This window comes from Petromyzon marinus, unplaced genomic scaffold (genome assembly GCF_048934315.1).
Source record: "Petromyzon marinus isolate PM22_M1 ecotype Great Lakes invasive population unplaced genomic scaffold, UKy_Petmar_22M1.pri1.0 PM_G_Scaffold_11, whole genome shotgun sequence".
Classification (NCBI taxonomy): domain Eukaryota; kingdom Metazoa; phylum Chordata; class Hyperoartia; order Petromyzontiformes; family Petromyzontidae; genus Petromyzon; species Petromyzon marinus.
This window is the reverse complement of record NW_027422662.1, coordinates 44,501-62,807: the sequence shown is the minus strand read 5'-3', so window position 1 is coordinate 62,807 and position 18,307 is coordinate 44,501. Positions and strand designations below refer to the sequence as shown.

General features: G+C 49.7%; 1 pseudogene; it reads left to right on the top strand.

Moving 5' to 3' along the window:
* The first annotated feature begins 2,819 nt into the window (after positions 1-2,819).
* On the top strand, positions 2,820-11,561 carry LOC116937966 (heat shock protein HSP 90-alpha-like; annotated as a pseudogene).
* The last annotated feature ends 6,746 nt before the right edge of the window (positions 11,562-18,307 follow it).

The following is an 18,307-nucleotide window of genomic DNA, read 5'->3' as shown; positions in this document are numbered from 1 at the left end:
TGTAAAAATCCACAGACCATACCCAACCCATAGCGTGTGTTAAATCCACAGACCATACCCAACCCATAGCGTGTGTTAAATCCACAGACCATACCCAACCCATAGCGTGTGTAAAAATCCACAGACCATACCCAACCCATAGCGTGTGTTCAATCCACAGATCATACCCAACCCATAGCGTGTGTTAAATCCACAGACCATGTCCAACCCATAGCGTGTGTTAAATCCACAGACCATGCCCAACCAATAAGCGTGTGTTAAATCCACCGACCATGCCCAACCCATAGCGTGTGTTAAATCCACAGACCATGCCCAACCCATAGCGTGTGTTAAATCCACCGACCATGCCCAACCCATAGCGTGTGTTAAATCCACAGACCATACTCAATCCCTGGTGTGTGTTAAATCCACAGACCATGCCCAACCCATAGCGTGTGTTAAATCCACAGACCATGCCCAACCCATCGCGTGTGTTAAATCCACAGACCATGCCCAACCCATAGCGTGTGTTAAATCCACAGACCATGCCCAACCCATAGCGTGTGTTAAATCCACAGACCATACCCAACCCATAGCGTGTGTTAAATCCACAGACCATGTCCAATCCATAGCGTGTGTTAAATCCACAGACCATACTCAATCCCTGGTGTGTGTCAAATCCACATACCATGTCCAATCAATAGCGTGTGTTAAATCCACAGACCATGCCCAACCCATAGCGTGTGTTAAATCCACAGACCATACCCAACCCATAGCGTGTGTAAAAATCCACAGACCATACCAAACCCACAGCGTGTGTTAAATCCACAGACCATGCCCAACCCATAGCGTGTGTTAAATCCACAGACCATGCCCAACCCATAGCGTGTGTTAAATCCACCGACCATGCCCAACCCATAGCGTGTGTTAAATCCACAGACCATACTCAATCCCTGGTGTGTGTTAAATCCACAGACCATGCCCAACCCATAGCGTGTGTTAAATCCACAGACCATGCCCAACCCATCGCGTGTGTTAAATCCACAGACCATGCCCAACCCATAGCGTGTGTTAAATCCACAGACCATGCCCAACCCATAGCGTGTGTTAAATCCACAGACCATACCCAACCCATAGCGTGTGTAAAAATCCACAGACCATACCCAACCCATAGCGTGTGTTAAATCCACAGACCATGTCCAATCCATAGCGTGTGTTAAATCCACAGACCATACTCAATCCCTGGTGTGTGTCAAATCCACATACCATGTCCAATCAATAGCGTGTGTTAAATCCACAGACCATGCCCAACCCATAGCGTGTGTTAAATCCACAGACCATACCCAACCCATAGCGTGTGTAAAAATCCACAGACCATACCAAACCCACAGCGTGTGTTAAATCCACAGACCATGCCCAACCCATAGCGTGTGTTAAATCCACAGACCATGTCCAACCCATAGCGTGTGTTAAATCCACAGAGCATACCAACCCATAGCGTGTGTTAAATCCACAGACCATACTCAATCCCTGGTGTGTGTTAAAATACACAGAGCATACTGGCCTTAGAGAACACCGCTCGAGCACGTGTGTGCCACTGTTGTCGAGTGCCCGCCACAACAATCCATCTCCCCAGCCCGCCGCGGGCTGCCTGCCACACGGCACAATGGAGCCGAACTGCGGCGAACAGAGCGCCCAGTGAGGCCCGGCGAGCCCGTGTCCCCGTACTGCTCGCGGCCCGGTGAACAGCACAAAGACCCCGCTAGCTGGAGCCACGGGCCACGATGACCGCCGGGCGTGTGGCTCCGCTTCACGTGAGCCCGTGTTGCGGCTACTTCTAGAAGCGTCCTCGGTCGGGGTTCTTAGGGTTCGCCGTAGTGGAGTGATTCACGCCGACACGCAAAGGGCTCCGCAATGTGGAGTGGGATGCCGACGCGTTCCGACTCAACGCGTGCCAAGACCGAACTCAGCAGTGGATTCAAACGAAGGTCACAAAGAAGAATGCCCGTAAAATAAAATAGTTATGTTTTCTGTTACACGTTTAGTAGTCTATGGGTAATGTTTTTACCATTACATTCCATCGGCATTGCTGGTACCACGATAGTCTATGGGCATTACTGACACACCACGGTAGTCTATGGGCATTACTGTGATACACCACGATAGTCTATGGGCATTACTGTGATACACCACGATAGTCTATGGGCATTACTGTGATACACCACGATAGTCTATGGGCATTACTGTGATACACCACGATAGTCTATGGGCATTACTGTGATACACCACGGTAGTCTATGGGCATTACTGTGATACACCACGGTAGTCTATGGGCATTACTGTGATACACCACGATAGTCTATGGGCATTACTGTGACACACCACGGTAGTCTATGGGCATTACTGTGATACACCACGATAGTCTATGGGCATTGCTGTGATACACCACGATAGTCTATGGGCACGTGGAAGCGAAAGCGCTTTGAGAATTCTCGAGAGCGAGGGGGCGGGGCTTTGAGAATTCTCGAGAGCGAGGGGGCGGGGCTTTGAGAATTCTCGAGAGCGAGGGGGCGGGGCTTTGAGAATTCTCGAGAGCGAGAGGGCGGGGCTTTTAGAATTCTCGAGAGCGAGGGGGCGGGGCTTTGAGAATTCTCGCGAGCGAGGGGGCGGGGCTTTGAGAATTATTGAGAGCGAGGGGGCGAGGCTTTGATAATTATCGAGAGCGAGGGGGCGGGGTTTCGCGAAACTTCCACCAATCACCGGAGCACGCCGGGGCGAGACCCCCGCCCGCGTCTTCTCGAAATTTCGCGTTCGCTATAAGCAGCGGCGCCGGCAGCCGCCGCGCTCACAGAAATCTGCCGCAGCCACCGCGAAAGCGCGAACCACTGCGCCTTGACGACTTCTCACTGCTACGGCAGAACGATACGAGGTAACGACGGCGTTATTGAGAGCAGTGTACGGTGTATGCGTCGTGCTCGGCGATGCTTGTAATGTTGAAGTAGCGACTGTCGGCTGGCTACTCGGAGGTGCAGTGGCTGCTCGGTGTCACGTCGAGTTGCACCACCACTCGGTCGGCCGTAAACCGGAGACCATCGGGCGGCGCCCGCCACTGACGGGGGACGCGAGAGAGCGAGCGAGGCGGTGGTGGGTGCCGTGGGGGTGCCGTGGGGGTGCCGTGGTGGGGTGCCGTGGTGGGGTGCCGTGGGTGGATGCCGTGTAGGGTGCCGTGGTGGGGTGCCGTGTGGGTGCCGTGGGGGTGCCGTGGTGGGTGTCGTGGGTGGGTGCCGTGGGGGGGTTCCGTGGGTGGATGCCGTGGGGGGGTGCCGTGGTGGGGGCCGTGGATGGATGCCGTGGTGGGGGCCGTGTGGGGGTGCCGTGGGTGGGTGCCGTGGGGGGTGCCGTGTGGGTGCCGTGGTGGGTGGGCGATGGTGCAGGCGGAGCGGTCAGCGGGTGGTGCCCGTGAGAGGGAACATTCTGGAAGGTCCATAGGGACTCTGTGCCTGCATAGGGGCTCCGTGTCTGCATAGGGGCTCCGTGTCCGCACAGGGGGCTCCGTGTCCGCACAGGGGGCTCCGTGTCCGCACAGGGGGCTCCGTGTCCGCACAGGGACTCCGTGTCCGTACAGGGGGCTCCGTGTCCGCACAGGGACTCCGTGTCCGCACAGGGGGCTCCGTGTCCGCACAGGGGGCTCCGTGTCCGCACAGGGACTCCGTGTCCGCACAGGGGGCTCCGTGTCCGCACAGGGGGCTCCGTGTCCGCGTGTCCGCACAGGGGGCTCCGTGTCCGCACAGGGACTCCGTGTTCGCGTGTCTCCACAGGGGCTCTCTAGAGGCTCAGTGGGTGCCCCCACGCGTCTCCTCTCCTGCGCTGCTATCTCCACAGATGCCCGAGGTGTCGGAGACGACGCAGCCCATGGCGGGCAGTGGCGAGGAGGCGGAGACCTTCGCCTTCCAGGCGGAGATCGCCCAGCTCATGTCCCTCATCATCAACACCTTCTACTCCAACAAGGAGATCTTCCTGCGCGAGCTCATCTCCAACAGCTCCGACGTACGGAACCACTCACACCCCGCTCCTCGCACACACGGACACACCATGCTCCACACACACGGACACACCCCGCTCCACACACACGGACACACACCGCTCCTCACACACCCTGACACACGGACACACCAGGCTCCACACACACGGACACACCCCGCTCCACACACACGGACACACACCGCTCCTCACACACGGACACACACCGCTACACACACACCCTGACACACGGACACACCAGGCTCCACACACACGGACACACCAGGCTCCACACACCCTCACACACGGACACACCCCGCTCCACACACCCTCACACACGGACACACCCCGCTCCACACACCCTGACACACGGACACACCCCGCTCCACACACCCTCACACACGGACACACCCCGCTCCACACACCCTGACACACGGACACACCCCGCTCCACACACCCTCACACACGGACACACCCCGCTCCTCACACCCTCACACACGGACACACCCCGCTCCACACACACGGACACACGGACACACCCCGCTCCACACACCCTCACACACGGACACACCCCGCTCCACACACCCTCACACACGGACACACCCCACTCCACACACCGTCACACACGGACACACCCCGCCACACCCCTGACGCCACCGGCCCCCCACGCTATTAAGGGGGAGGGGATGCTAGGACCCCCCCCACCCGCCCCTTCACACATCCAAAGTATCGTATGGGCCGCTTGCGGTCTAATTGTGATTTTAGATTAACGTTGCTGCTGTCATTGTGAGTGGCCCCATGTCCACTGCTACTGTGTAGACTGCTTGCCAATACACTTCCATGACTGACAGTGTGGAAATGAGGCCTTCATCCAACAGTAGATTGGCAGACATCTTTGCAATGTATTATTTTATTTACTCCGCTTGTTTACCTCAGAGTCCTAAGACTCGTTTTCAGGAGGGTCCTGCAAAGTTTTTGTGGTTGGGGACGATGTTACTTGGTGTGTGTGATCCAAATTGAGTAATTTGCCGGTATTCTTTCAGCCAGCATTGGGATGTTTTTGGCCAATATCTCGATATAGGAAGTTGATGCGTTCCTGGAGCTTCATTTGTATATCAAAAGTTGTTACATTGAATAGCATGTACGTTAGTACTCTGAGGGTGCGTTCCAATTTCATACAATAAACATTCAATAACTTCCCATTCGTATCAAGATCATTTATATTGAAAATATTTTATTCTGTACAGTATTAAAATACAAAAACCGTCATAATTAAAAGAAACCGTGTAATGTACTGAAAAAATATTCACACTAGCCAGTGTAGTCTTCGGTGCAGTCATGAGGGGCTACATTGCCCACCAAACACCATATCACCGTAACAGTGTATTGTTGCATGCTGATTGGCCGAGACGAATGTAGACACAATTTCTATAGCCGATCTCAATGCTCATAAAACTGTATCTTGTAATTTTATTCTTATTTATATTGAACTGTAGATGGGCTATTTTATTTATCAAATTTCAGTGAATTTATTTTTTGCCATTAATATAATAGTAATAAATCCAAAGTTTGTATATCGAAAATTTGCTTATCGAGGTATTATTTACCAAGTTACATAACCAAAGTATTGTTCGCTATGGGAGGAAACCTGAGCAAACCTGATGAAGCCCATGAAAAATAGGGGGAGAGTGTATAAACTCCAGGCACCCTCATAGTCAGTAATAAAACCCAGGCCCTTCTTGCCGTGAGGCACATGAGTTGCCACTGTGCCGCCACCCTGCCGCTTAGTCGTAGATTCCGGAATTTGGTCGAGCCGTGAATGTGATGGTCGTGGATGTGGTAGCATGCGTCGATCTGCTGTTGCCATGGCATTGTAAACATCACTGTGCGGTCCCCCGTCTGCCCAGGCGCTGGACAAGATCCGCTATGAGAGCCTCACTGACCCCAGCAAGCTGGACACTGGCAAGGAGCTCAAGATCGACATCGTCCCCAATAAGATCGACCGCACACTCACACTCGTCGACACGGGCATCGGCATGACCAAGGCCGACCTCGTCAACAACCTAGGCACCATCGCCAAGTCGGGCACCAAAGCCTTCATGGAGGCCCTGCAGGCGGGCGCCGACATCTCGATGATCGGCCAGTTCGGCGTGGGCTTCTATTCTGCCTACCTGGTGGCCGAGCGCGTCACCGTCGTCACCAAGCACAACGACGACGAGCAATATGTGTGGGAGTCTTCGACCGGCGGCTCGTTTACCGTGAGGCCCGACAACGATGGTGAGTATGAGCTCCCGGTGGAGCACGCGTGGCTCTCGCCATGCCGCACGCCCAGCACACCCCGCTGCCGGGTGATGAGTTTGCTAATCTCGAGTGGCTGCGATGATGCGGTGCAGGGGAGCCTCTCGGTCGTGGCACCAAGATCGTGCTCCACATTAAGGAGGACCAGACTGAGTACCTGGAGGAGAGGTCAATTAAGGACATTGTCAAGAAGCACTCCCAGTTCATCGGCTACCCCATCACGCTTTACGTGAGTAACGTGCTGCGTTTCGTACATTCGACCAACTCGGACCGCAGTCCGTTTGTTTCATCGCTGTTTTGGTGAGCAACCTCCATCGTATGTCGTCTGAAGTTTGGGTAATCCGTCTGTTGCAGGTGGAGAAAGAACGCAACAAGGAGGTGAGCGATGACGAGGAGGATAAGGAGGAGGCGGCTCCTGATAAATCTAAGAGAGGTCTGACGACGACACTCCCAACATCGAAGACGTAGGCTCCGATGAGGAGGAGGACAAGGCCAAGGACTCGGACAAGAAGATAAAGAAGAAGATCAAGGAGAAGTACACGGACAAGGAGGAGCTGAACAAGACAAAGCCGCTGTGGACACGCAACCCGGACGACATCACGGCGGAGGAGTATGGCGAGTTCTACATGAGCCTCACCAACGACTGGGAGGACCACCTTGCCGTGAAGGTGAGCGTGGTGGTGCCGTTGTCTCTGGACATAGTGGAGGTGACGAGCCAGGGCCTCGTGGCTGCCGTATGTGGCCTGGCGTGTGTTGCCCGTCTGTTGACTTGTGCGATGATGCGGCCCAGAGGGTAGCATGTTCGCTGCTTGTTACAGAGGTTTGTTCAATTGTTAAGAGGCCTGCCTGGTTATAACTGCGGGGTGTATGAACCGTAAAAATACGCTATATCTGCCTCGGTGTACGGTTCAGAGATTGTGTGACGTAATTTGTGTTGTGGCATCATAGTCCAAATTCACTACATTTGTAACGTTAAACCACAGCGTTGCTTAATTGGAACAACAAGTGGCAACATTGCCTCCCCCCTCCTCCACCCAACTGTGAAGCAACTGCAGACTTCAAAAGGTGCCTTCGTGATGAGGGCCATGCGCCACAGGAAATGCGCAAGTACAAAATGTACTGAATGCCTATTGCACATGGCGTGTTTGTGCTACAGCACTTCTCGGTGGAGGGGCAGCTGGAATTCCGGGCGCTGCTCTTCGTCCCCCGGCGGGCGGCTTTCGACCTCTTTGAAAACAAGAAGAAGAAAAACAACATCAAGCTGTACGTTCGACGTGTCTTCATCATGGACAACTGTGAAGACCTCATCCCGGAGTATCTCAGTAAGCGGGGATGCATGCAGGCTTGAGAGCAACTCGTAAACAATGTCATTTTTTTCCTCCCTTAAAGCACTTCTATTCAATGGTTTCTCTAGAGTTTTTACAGTGATAAATACTAAAGCCGTGAATGTTCACCGTGTGCAGACTTCATGAAGGGAGTGGTGGACTCCGAGGACCTTCCCCTTAACATCTCGCGTGAGATGCTGCAGCAGAGCAAAATCCTCAAGGTGATCCGCAAGAACATCGTCAAGAAGTCCATGGAGCTGTTCGCGGAGCTCGCCGAGGACAAAGATAACTACAAGAAGTTCTATGAGCAGTTCTCCAAAAACATCAAGGTGGATGCTCTCACCATTTGCCGAATTTCTGCAGCGGTGTGGATTTGAATATTTTGCGATTCGTGCTTTTCCCGTCGTTCAGTTCGTCAGGGGGAAATCTGACCCTGTCGCTCTGCCTTTTATCGTTATTCCCCACAGCTGGGAATCCACGAGGACTCTCAGAACCGGAAGAAGCTGGCGGAGCTGCTCCGCTACCATACGTCCATGTCGGGCGAGGACATGTGCTCGCTGAAGGACTACGTGTCTCGAATGAAAGAAAACCAGAAGCACATCTACTACATCACCGGTGCGGGCAGACACGCACGTGCCAACAGCACCACACGCGCCACGACACCACACTCCATGGCACCACACACGCACTGCTGCACGACACACGATGCTCTTCACACAGCCTGCTAGCACTTCCTGGCTAAGAACGTTGCCCAAGTATTGAACTTAAGTGTAGACTGTACAAGTAATCTAATTGTGAAGCTTTGCAGACTGTTAATCGTCCCTCGGTCTATAAATAGCATTCCACTTTGTGGTTGTTAACAGTGGTTCTCCTTTAGATTAGTCTTCGTCAAAGGAATCTGGAATGGGACTGTAAACGGGAGATGAGCATCGTCGCGATGCTCATTTGAGCGGGAATTTGCCAAACCGTTAGACGAGGCCGTGGTGCCGGAAGGCTAATTTGTGAACCGCGATTTCGCTCGCAGGCGAGTCAAAAGCGCAAGTGGCCAACTCTGCGTTTGTGGAGCGCGTGCGCAAGCGTGGCCTGGAGGTGGTGTACATAGTGGAGCCCATCGATGAGTACTGCGTGCAGCAGCTGAAGGAGTTTGACGGGAAGACCCTCGTCTCCGTCACCAAGGAGGGCATGGAGCTTCCGGAAGATGAGGAAGAGAAAAAGAGACAGGAGGAGGCCAAGGCCAAGTTTGAGAATCTCTGCAAGGTGGTCAAGGAGATCCTGGAGAAGGTGGAGAAGGTGAGCACTCGGCAGGACTTGTGATGTGAACCTGTCTGGGGTGGGGAGCCACCCCCAAACTGAAACTAAATTATTTTTAGCTTACCAGGCAAGGCCCACTGAGCTATACAGCTCTTAGAAGCGATCTGGCCACAAATGATAGCCCAATGAAGTGGCTTATCATGTGGAAATTTCTAGGAGCTATATACTCTCGATCCATGTTTCTAAATGTGGAGAGAACAACCGGAGGTATTGGAGAAAAATCCATGTGACCACGGGGAGAACATGCAAACTCCAAATATCCAGGTGTCAGGACTGGGATCGAACCCACGACCTGTATACCAGGCGAGGTAGTTAACATCTCAACACTGCGGCACCCAGTTCCTACCTCGCTGTGCTTGTTATAATTCAATGTAGAGTAGGTTTATGGTTGATGCAGCACTCCATCCAGTCACTTATTCAACGATGGTCAGTCCCCTCATCAATCTTCTATCGCTACGACCATGGTTTACTGTCCCCATCAACTTGCCCCTGATCCCTGCACCCAATGTTTGGCCTCATCGACACTTCGACCAATCCCAGTTCCTGTAAAAACACTTTCTGCGTCTTCACCTCACACTGCGCCTCTTTGAAATACCCTCCCCATTGTTTCCTTTTCCAAGCCTTGCATAACCTTCATCACTTCAAGACACATGTCACACTCTTACCTATTACAATTTTGATAGTACTGATAGTACTGTTTGTTGCTGGCCGCTTGACGTATTTGGGCCTGTGCTCGGCTGCTGTCAAGAAAAATCCACTTGACGCTTGGATGATTTCCACGAGGGCTCTGCTCACTTTTTTTCTGCGTAAATACAACGGCACTTGTCCACCGTGCTCATTGTTAATGCGCGTTCCCTTCTGTGCCGTGCAGGTGACCGTGTCAAATAGGCTGGTCTCCTCTCCGTGCTGCATCGTGACCAGCACCTACGGCTGGACGGCCAACATGGAGCGCATCATGAAGGCGCAGGCCTTGCGAGACTCCTCCACCATGGGCTACATGGCCGTCAAGAAGCACCTGGAGATCAACCACGACTACCCCATCGTGGAGACCCTGCGTCAGAAGGTGGAGGTGGACAAGAACGACAAGTCGGTGAAGGACCTGGTCATCCTGCTGTTTGAGACGGCGCTGCTGTCGTCTGGATTCACGCTCGAGGACCCACAGACGCATGCGAGCCGCATCTACCGCATGATCAAGCTGGGACTTGGTAGGCCTCGCATCGATTCCCTCTCGCAACAACTTGCAATTCCCCACCGTTAAATAGGCAACAAAATACAAAGAGAATTGGCCTCATTCCCGTTTCTCTCCATATACACACAGGCTTCTCGGAGTGTAATTTCAGCAGCATTTGGTACTACACGAGCCAATTCTGGACCAGTTTTGATGATCATTGTCCCATCAGCAGAGCCAGGTTTGCTTGAACCAATGCTGCTGAGATGTTTATGTTTTTAACATGGGTACTATCCATAATACATAGTCAAAGCTTTTTTGGGTACTAGTTTTTGTATATTGTACATAACACAATAATTACACTTAGCTATGCGAAGGAGGCATGCTGTCTGCTTATTTTATTTTTTATATCCCCCTTGCCACCACTTCTATTTTGTGTCAAAATGAGGTGGCTTGGGTGAGGGCAATTATTTTAATGGTCATCTTGTGTAGGTGATGTAATGGTGTAGACTGCCCATCCTGACCATCCTGCGAGGGTGACTACGGTCCCCAGAGCTGATAACAGCCGCTGCGTAGGCCACACTAGTTGACACATTACACCTGCTACACAAGGTGTGACCGCTCTCCCCAGTGAGGTGGGGTTGTTGGATGTGGAGCGTTAAGTGGAGCCTGTGTGTGTGGCAGGCATCGATGACGATGAGTCGACAATTGAAGACATCCCTGCCGGTCCCGCAGACGACCTTCCACCCCTGGAGGGCGACGACGAGAACGTGTCGCGCATGGAGGAAGTCGACTAGAGGAGGAAGAAGCCCCCCCCCCCGCCCTGTTCTCCCTCACACGATGTTATTCGTTGTGACCCTAGGGCTCTGCACATTCATAACAATTTTAAAGCGTTCACAAATATGAAGACTGGACCATGTAAAGGCTCCCAGTGTCTTTTCTTTTTAACCCACATGCCGAGTGAGCATGGCTCCACAAGCCCAAAACGTGAAGTGGTCACAGCAACAAACAGCACTTTCTTTCAAAGTTGTCATGGATCCGAGTGAACAGATTTTCCCGAAATTGAGCAAGATTCTTACAAGAGTGGGCAAAGCGATGAAGTATGATGGGAGGAGGGTATTTACAAGTGGAGCAGTGCGGTGAAGGAAGTGCCGCGTCCTGATTAATTATCCTACAGAGGTGTGTTGATTTCTGTATACTGTTAATGCTTCTATATAGTTCTGTGCTTATTCCATAGGCTGTTATTCCACTGTAAATGGTCGGTGTGCAGACAGCTGCTGGGAGAGTGGGTATGTCGACAAAACTCCCCTCCCTTTGCAGAACAAGCTACGATATACTGCATGCAGTGAATTTAAGTTATGTTTTTTTAAACGTTGGCTGCACCGTTGTCAATTCCATTCTGGTGCTTCTTTTAATTTCCTTGGATATTTTTTAATAAAAATTACACGCACATTACTGGGTTTATTCCTAAATGCGTCATGGCTGTTCATTGGTTTCTCGGCGGTGGAGCGAGTGGCTCGGAATCTGAAGGTTGTGAGTTCAAATCCTGATTTTGGGGTTGACTCGGCCCAACGTCCCTCTGGGATACAATAAGCAACACTGGGGAGAAAGCCAACGGTGTTTATACAATGGAGATACTTTTCTCACATGGGAATGAGGAATTTAAAATTGAGCTGCAAATGGGAGGTGACCGTTACCTCATTGCTCATTTGAGCAGAACAATGTAGCGCCACGTAGCGGCTGCGAGGGCTGTGGTTATGTGCACAGGGGTTACCCTGCGTGTCCCCTCGCGTTACAGTACTTTGTAGACCTGGCAATCTTGAGATGCTGCTGGCTGTGTTTCCAGCCCAAGGGTCTGCAGCCTGGTAGGTGACAAGGGGGTGCTGGTGGGGCGAGTTGCCTACAGATGGGGAACTAGTGCCGATGGGTGATGATGGTGGGTGACTTTATTTTTGGCACAGGTAAACCTCGGCAATGCATGGCCATTTTCGTTGGGGACATGGTTATACAGAAACCTGGTTACAGCAAAATATAAAAAACTACTGTATTGCAAGATGCCGAATGGCAAGGTCGTGTGCATTATCCTGGTGATACAACCAGCACAAAGAACGCGGTGAGTAGAATGCACCACATACAACAAATGGTGCAAAACAGCACCGGTAAGATTGTCAAAAACTTAGTCTTTAAAGCAAATCAATTGGTAAGTTGCTACCAGAACGATAGTGGGTGGCAATGACCACTGTCTGCTGTTGGAGGCGGAGCGAGGTGGGTGGACTCGGGAAGGCTGCTGTTGAGTCGTGGTTCTACTGATTGTGGTGGTGACCTTTCCAGTGTCACAGCAGCGGTATACGACACGAGAAATGCACTGCGACCAGAAATGAAGCCACGTGACGCAACGAGTGGGGGTGGAGCACAATATTTTTCAGGTGGCAGTTTTAATACAAAAACAACAATAATGCATTCGCTTTTCAACGGTGGCGAGTTGTACCCCACTCAGGTCGCCACCTGTGCACGGTTTGGCCCGGCCCAGTCCAGGAATTGACGTCTGTGTTCAGGTGGCAGCAGGAATTGATTTGTACCCAGATCTGATACCGGTACGATATTGTGTTGAACCATACCACATGAAAGTGCAGTTTCCATAGACGCCGTGTCTCTTTGGTCACGTAGGTACGTGACTTTACCGAAAGAACCAAAGTATGGATCCTTGCAGTCACGAAAACTTCAAATCTAGAACGCCGTGTCTGAATGATGACATGCGTTGTGCGGATTTGGCCTACAGTGGGGGAGGTGTGGATTTCCTGGTGACACCGAGGAGGTGAGGGACCCCCCAGTGATCCCATCGAGCTTATTGGAGGCTTACACCCTCGAAAATAGAATCTCAAATCCCTGGTGGGCGCTTGCCCCCCTAATCCACCCCGACATCCCGTCCACCAGGGCACCGTGGTGGCGAGATGTTAACTACCTTGTCTGGTATGCAGGAGGTCGTGGGTTCAATCCCGAGCCTAACGCCTGCTGCATCTTTGAAGTTTGCGTGTCTCTCTCCCCGTGGTCGCGTGGATTTTTCTCCGGGTCCTCCGGTTTTCCCCTCCACATTTAGAATCAACGTGCGTTTAGAGTATTTGGCTGCTATAATTTTACACGTGATAAGCCACTTCGCTGAGCTATCATTTTTTGATAGCCAAGTCACTTATAAAAAAGAGCGATGTAGCTCGGTGTGCCTTACCTAGTGAAAGGTACATATCTTAAATAGAGTTTGTTTGGGTTAGATCGCATAAATATTCATGCGTCGTTAAGCCCGCCACTGCCCGACACAGCCAGAAGTAAGGTTTGTCACGTAAACAAAACGTGCCAATTAGTTACTAGTTCAGCACACTGGTGTGTGGGAGAGTAAACCCACGACATTTACAATTCAAGTACGACGTTTCGCCGGTGATTACAAAACCAGCCTCAGGCGACAGCCAGGATTGTGGATAAATCCTTCTGTTTCGGCGTTAAATAGAGGAATAAAATGTTATATCGTCAATGTGAGCAAATCAAGTCCAGGGGGTAGGGGGGTAAGGAGCAGATTAGTGGATCTCTATTATTGATCTATTCACAGTCAACATACAGAATGCACATAACGTATGCACATTAACGACCTGAGGACACGAAAATCGTCTCAAAAACGCCAGAGGCCCACCTCGCTTGCGGGTTTACTCTCCAACGCACCGGTGCTGCTGAACGAGTAACTAACTATTCTTGGGTCTTTCGGTAAACTCACGTCGATAGGTTAAAAGAAAACCTATCTACGTTACTTTACCCGTAAGACCCAAGAATATGAATTCCTAGCAGTCACGAAAGCTTTCGGTCAATGAGTAACTAATTGACGCGTTTTGTTTACGTGACAAATCTCACTAATTGGCCGGGTGGTGACGGGCTTAATTACACAACCACCCCATCCTCTATTAGGAACAGGTAACAAGCTGAGATTAGGAGCACTCCCTTTAAGAGTGTGCTCCTAATCTCAGCTCATTACACCTGGGAGCCAGAAATCTTTCTGATTGAGAGGGGGTCAAATACTTATTTCCCTCATTAAAATGCGAATCAATTTATAACATTTTTGACATGCGTTTCTCTGGATTTTCTTGTTGTTATTCTGTCTCTCACTGTTCAAATAAACCTACCATTAAAATTATAGACTGATCATTTCCTTGTCAGTGGGCAAACGTACAAAATCAGCAGGGGATCAAGTACTTTTTTCCGTCACTGTAGGCACACAGAGAAACAACGCCTCTGTGTTGAGGCCTTAAACAGAGAGAGAGAGGGGGGCAGAGAGAGAGGGGAGGGGGTGTAGAGAAATCCGCGAGTCAACGCAAGGCCGTAGCCATGGAGTCAACATTGGGGGGGACCAAATCTACCAGGGGCTCTGGGGTCCTCCCCCAGGAAAAAAAAAATATCTCAATTTGAAAACTAATTTCCTGACATTTACTAAAATATTGAAAAATTTCACTAACACATGGGATGGAATTTTTGTATTATTTGATACAATAATGTATAATATTGTATTGTATTTACATTGTTCTGTTGTTTATTTTTTTTACTTTTCTTGTTTCATAGTATGTAATGGCAGAGATTAGGGGTTCATAAAGTACAAGGCAATCATACAAACACAAATCTACGTATTGTTATATGAAGACAAGTCCACATTTTGTGGCCAAGGTTTAGCGAAATTGTTGTTTTTATTAACATAGCATAGCAATTATTATTTAAAAATATATATTTTTATAGCAATATATTGGGGGGGACATTTTGAGCATGTTTGATTATTGGGGGGGGGATATGTCCCCCCCTAATATATATTATAATTATTATTACATATTATAATTATTATAACATTATAATTACGGCCTTGTGTCAAAGAGAGATTTGGAACTTTGGTGACTGCAGGAAATAATAATAACACGAGCACACGCAGAGAGAGAGAGAGAAAGCACACTTATATTCTTGGTTCTGTCGGTAAAGTCACCACGTAGAAGGGAAACAATAAAATAATAAAAATATAAAACAATAAAATTCTCACGACGTTTCGACTGCAACACAAGAAGCAATCATCATCAGGTGTGAAAACCACAGCGCGAAAACCACAGCAAGAAAATGTGAATACCTTGGTGACAAGAAAATGTTCTTGCTGATGGTTTTCACACCTGACGATGATTGCTTGTGTTGCAGTCGAAACGTCGTGAGAATTTTATTGTTTTATATTTTTATTATTTTATTGTTTCCCTTCTACGTGGTGGTGACTTTACCGAAAGAACCAAGAATATGAATCCCTGCAGTCAAGAAAGCTTTAAATCAAAAGCACACTTAATCAAACAAACTGAGTAAAACTCGGAAATGTAATGCAATGCAACACAGAGAGTCGGTCAACACACAATAAACGCATAGCCTGGTAGATTACTTTCTTACAAAGATTGTTCAACTAAGCGAGATAATTAAAGTAAACGCGATCAGGCGAGGGCAGGAGGCAAGGCCCCGCGTGGCTAGGCCCCGCGTTGTAAAGTTCCAACCTGGACATCGATTCCCATGCTCGCTGCTACTCAACTGACATCCCTACGAGAGAGAGCGAGGCTCTACCTGGGTAAACAACAACAACAACCACCACCACCACAACCGCGATGAGAATTTCTCACCTCGGATTTCAGTTCACGCGCGGAGCGGCAGATTTGTTACCTCATGACGTCACGCGGCAGCAGGAGATGACGTCACTTGCGTGGTACGAGACACTCCCCTCCCGCGACGAGCGGGTCTTAATTTAAATAAATTATGTTAATGAGCCCGGCCCATACGTGGAGGGATGGTGGCGTGGGTGCTGAAACCCGTCGCAATAAACTCGCAACGGCCTTCACGAATATATTATGTTAATGAGCCACCAGTCACCGGGCGTAGCTTTGCCCAAATAAGGATTGTACTTGAACAGATAACGCAAGTTGACCCAGGCAGAGGTGACGTCACGCTCAAGGGTGCGGTAGACGGGGTGGGGTGAATACCTTGGTGACATGACGTCACTGGCGAGGTACACCTCCCCCTGGCGTTTCACGCCGATGAGGTGATGCTGAGTAGTGACGTCACAGAGCGGGATTGGAGTTTAAGTTGATTTAGATTCATTTTCCATTGCTCCCTCCCTTGAACTCAGCAACAACAACGTGGACATTGCATCCCACTGGAATTTTTAGCACACAGCGTTGGTGTACGGTGCTTTTTTCAGGAACATTTTGCTGTTTTTTTCATGGATTTTCTGTTTGCAGAGTCACACAAAGTAGTAACTTTAAGATGTGTTTCTTGTTCTTGTTTGTGTTTGTTGCACTTGATTCAAGAGCCGAATGGCTCACAGGGGTATACCAAATATATATCAACTGAAACTATTGTGTACACACTGTGTGTGTATGTAAACTGTGTGTGTACACTGTGTGTGCGTACACTGTGTGTGTGTACGCTGTGTGTACACGTACACAGTGTGCACTGTGTGTGTGTACAGTGTGTGTACACACAGTGTGTGTGTACACACACTGTGTGTACACTGTGTGTGTGTACACTGTGTGTGTGTACACTGTGTGTCACTGTGCCTGGCACAAGCGTCGTGGTGACGTCACCGCCACTTAGTGGCGAATGGCGGTTGTTGTTGTGTCACTGTGTGTGTGTGTACACTCTGTGTGTACACTATGTGTCACTGTGTGTGTCACTGTGTGTGTATATACACTGTGTGTGTACCCTGTGTGTGTACACTGTGTATACACTGTATGTGTGTAAACTGTGTGCGTGTACAGTGTGCGTGTACACTGTGTGTGTGTACACTGTGTATACACTGTGTGTGTGTACGCTATGTGTGTATACACTGTGTGTGTGTACACTGTGTGCATGTGTACACTGTGTGTACACTGTGTGTACATTGTGTGTGTACACTGTGTGTGTGTACACTGTGTGTACACTGTTTGTGTCCGAACCCCCGGCAAGGCCATCTACTTAATGAGGAGAGAAAATTCACACGAAATGTCCTTTTCAATGAAGTCTTCCAGATGTAAATTGATACAAGCTTTTAATGAAGAAATAAAATAATCTAATTCAAAACACAACACAATTCAAAGATGTTTCATTTTAAAACTTCAAAACGGAGCATGGGGTACTTGCGTGAATGCGTCCTTCGTGTGCCGTAAATGTTGTGACTTTCCTGGCCTGAAGGCCGTCAATGTGTTGGACCATTATATTCAACCGCATTAATTGATCAATCTAAACAGTTTTCGTTGAAACCTTCTGCTGCCAGGCCACCAAGATTATACGGCTTACCAAAAATACATAAAGTAGATACACCCCTTCGTCCCATCGTCTCTACTATCAACTCCCCCACCTACAAACTGGCTCGTTTTTTGTCTGAAACCCTGCGTCCTTTCACTGGAAAAACCACCTCTGCGGTACAAAATTCTACTCACCTGGCATCGACAATCAAGGGTATTTCCCTGTCCCCAGACGACCTGCTTGTCAGTTTTGATGTAGTTTCCTTATTCACCAAGGTTCCTGTAGCTGACACCATTGCAATCATTGAAGACTTGGTTCATCAAGGACTAAACACTGAGGTACCCCCCCTGGTGAGACACTGTTTAACCAATACATACTTCACTTGGAATGGAACTTTCTACAAACAAACTGAGGGCACCCCAATGGGCTCCCCCCTCCGGTTATAGCTAACATTTTCATGGAGAAATTTGAGACTTACGCCATCCAGACTGCCACTCTGCGCCCAACCTTATGGAAGAGGTACGTGGATGACACTTTTGTCATCTGGCCACATGGCCGGCCTGCTCTACACCAATTCTTCGTCCACATCAATTCCATACACCCAGCCATCAGATTTACCATGGAAGTAGAAATAGATGGCAAGCTACCTTTTTTGGATGTCCTGATTAAAAAGAGACCTGATGGTTCAATGAGCCACTCTGTCTACAGGAATGCTACCCATACGGATGCTTATCTGAAACCGGATTCCCACCACCATCCATCACAGAAGAATTCTCTCATCAAGACTCTGTATCATAGAGCCCAATGCATATCCGACCAGGAACACATAGGCAGTGAACTCAAGCACGTACACCAAGCTCTTAAGGCTAATGGTTACTCCGACTATACAATCCGCAAAGCTATCACTCAAACCATGAAGAAGGACCCTCTTGAGGAG